At 41.4% G+C, this 2,834-nt stretch overlaps 1 pseudogene; it reads left to right on the top strand.

The window, feature by feature from the left end:
• Positions 1-446: 446 nt before the first annotated feature.
• Positions 447-2,600, top strand: LOC119057742 (translationally-controlled tumor protein-like; annotated as a pseudogene).
• Positions 2,601-2,834: the final 234 nt, after the last annotated feature.

The raw sequence follows: 2,834 nt of genomic DNA, 5'->3' as shown, positions 1-2,834 counted from the left end.
AATCAGCTTAAAACCAATATCCCAAAAGGCCAAACTTTTGCTCCCCTTCAATTCCTGGGAGTGGAATGGTCAGGTGGTACTGATGCCGGAGGGGTGAGTCATGAGGACTCAAGCCCGGAGCCAGCAGGGTTCTTGGTTTCTAACGGGGGAAAAAATTTAAGACTGGAGCCAGACAAGAGGTAACAGTGGAAAAGCGGGTTTTACTGAACAGAGGGGACGAGCAAGAAAAGCCACTCCACAGATGGAGTAGCAGACTCTCCTCACACGAGAAGGAAGATAGACCCCAACCGTCTCTGGAGGTTGAGCTGATAGCTGTTTGTAGTTTCTGTGGAAGGCTGCTGGTAGGGAGAAGTAAAGAGCGGGGGGAAAAAACGCTGGGATTAACTTTAACCTTTACAAGGTGTATTTTGTGGCCTTCCCTTTGTGATATGGGCAAATGATGAGGAATGGGTGAGCAGCCATTCATCAACTTCGCAGGAATTTTCTACATCCAGAGGCTCATTGCGGTCGGCTTGCACCTCAGGTCAACGGTGCTCCGTGTCAGACAGTGCGCAGCAGGCCACTGACTTAACTTTGTAGGACTTCAGTTGACTTGCATAGTTCTGATGCCCTTCTCCTATATTAATATAGTGAACATATGTTTAAAAAACCCTTCCTAAGCAGTGTTCCATTTTACACCCCCACAAGCAAATACATGGGAATTCCACTTGCCCGCATCCTCTCCGGTGCTCGGTATGGCCACTCTTTGATGTTAGACATTCTCATAGATGCACGATGGTGTCTCTTCGTGGTTTTCATCTGTCTTAACCTAATGAAAAATGATGTTGAATATTTTTATCTGTTTGCTATGTATCTATCTTTTCCCTATTTGGGGGGTGAGGAGGAGATATTTTAAATTTTTGTATTGAGTTTTAAAAGTTCTTTATACATTCTGGGTACAAGTCACTTATGTATGACTCGCAAATAGTTTTTCCCTTTATGTGCCTTGTTTTTTATTTCTCTTAACAGTATCTTTCAAAGAAAAGTTTTTTATTTTGTTGACATCTAGTTTATACATTTTTTTCTTTAATGGATCATGCTTTTGCTGTCATTTAATGGTGACATCCTATAAAAACTTTGTTTAATGCTTACAAGGTGTTCTTTATGTTTTCTTCTAGAATTTTTATGGTGCTAGGCTCTACATTTAATTAATGTCTGTATGCAGTATGAGATATGGACCAAATTTCCCTTTTCTCCCCTGGAATGCCTTCGCACCTCGGTTAAAAACCGGTTGTCCATGTACGTGGGGGTCTATTTCTGAAATGTCTGTTCTGTTCCACTGATCTATTGCTTGTTTTAACACCAATACCACACTGTCCTAATAGGGGTAGTTTAATAATGTCTTGAAATCAGGTTAGTGTAGGTCTCTAATCTTGTTCTGTTTTTCAAAGTTGTTTTAACTACCTTAGGTCCTTTGTATTTCCATATTTCTTTAAGGATTAACTTTTTGATTTCTGAGAAAGTGTCCTGGGATTTTGACTGGGATTGTGTTGAATCTATAGATCAATCTGAAGAGAACTGACATTTTAAGACATCATAGATTGTATTTTGAAGGGGACTAACAATTTTGCCTTTTGGCATATTGATTTTAAGCCATTCACTAGGAAATTAAAGTTTTTTCTGCCTGATGCCCCACTGCCCCCCAGCATAGCTGGGCTGCACTGTGCTGGCTCTGAGCTCTGGTCTCCTGCTAGTGTTCCCCCCGCCCCACCCCAGGTCTCTTTCCAGCCGCCATCATGACCATCTACTAATCATCTTCTACAGGGACCTCATCAGCCATGAATACTCTCCTTCATGGTTCTTCCACATCTGCGAGATCTGAGAGACCGCACATGAGCTATATGTTGGGGTAGAAAGGAAAGCTACTCAATAGGACAGAAGGTGACATTGGTGACTTGCTTATTGGTGGAAGTGCCTCAGTGAAAGGCCTTGAGAATAAAAGTACCTAAAGCACAGTAGTCACTGGTGTTAATATTGTCGTGAACCATCATTTGCAGGAAACCAGTTTTGCAAAAAAGCCTACAAGGGGTTTATCCAAGATTACATAAAATCAACCAAAAGGAAACTGGAAGAACAGACCAGAATAAATAAAGCCTTTTATGATAGGGGCTGCAGAACATTCTTGCTAATTTCAAAACCCACCAATTCTGTATTGGTGAAAACATGCATGCATGATGGCTTGTTTGCTCTGCTGGACTGCCGTGAGGATGGTGTGACCTCATATGTGATTCTCTTCAAGCATGGTTTAGATATGGAAAAATGGTCGCCATCTGGCAATTTGAATCGATCACCTTCATTATATCTGCCTGCTGCTTTTCATCCACACACCAGGACTAGGACAAATGGGAGTGATGCTATCTTGAGCTCTTCATTTCTTTTGACCTTTATTTATTTGGAGTGGAGGCATTGTTTTTAAGAAAGAAAAAAAAAGGTTGTCTAAATATAACATGCATTTAAAACTAAAAAAAAAAAAAAGACTCAGAAAGAACCTTTTACTCTCCCTTCCCTTTGCAGCCCAAGAGATTCAGATAGAAAAAACTCCTATGCTCACCTTAGCCTAATTGAATGAAGTGTGGTAAAGAAAAGGGCTTCAGGCCGGGGTCTGTAGCTGGGAGTCTGTCCTGTTGCCTAGCAAAAATTTGCCTGCATTGTGTGTTACCTCTTCCTCGACTACCTGTGAATCGCCTATTCTCATAATGGCCCATCTCCCACTTTCTCCTTTCTTCAAAATGTCTTACATACGCAATGTAGCCTCACTGTTTTAGGAATTTTCATGCCTATGTGAATGTCCCATG

Source organism: Artibeus jamaicensis, unplaced genomic scaffold (genome assembly GCF_021234435.1).
Source record: "Artibeus jamaicensis isolate MK-2021 breed Jamaican fruit bat unplaced genomic scaffold, CSHL_Jam_final contig_332, whole genome shotgun sequence".
NCBI classification, from domain to species: domain Eukaryota; kingdom Metazoa; phylum Chordata; class Mammalia; order Chiroptera; family Phyllostomidae; genus Artibeus; species Artibeus jamaicensis.
Note: the sequence above shows the minus strand (reverse complement) of the source record. Positions and strands in the feature narration are given on the sequence as shown.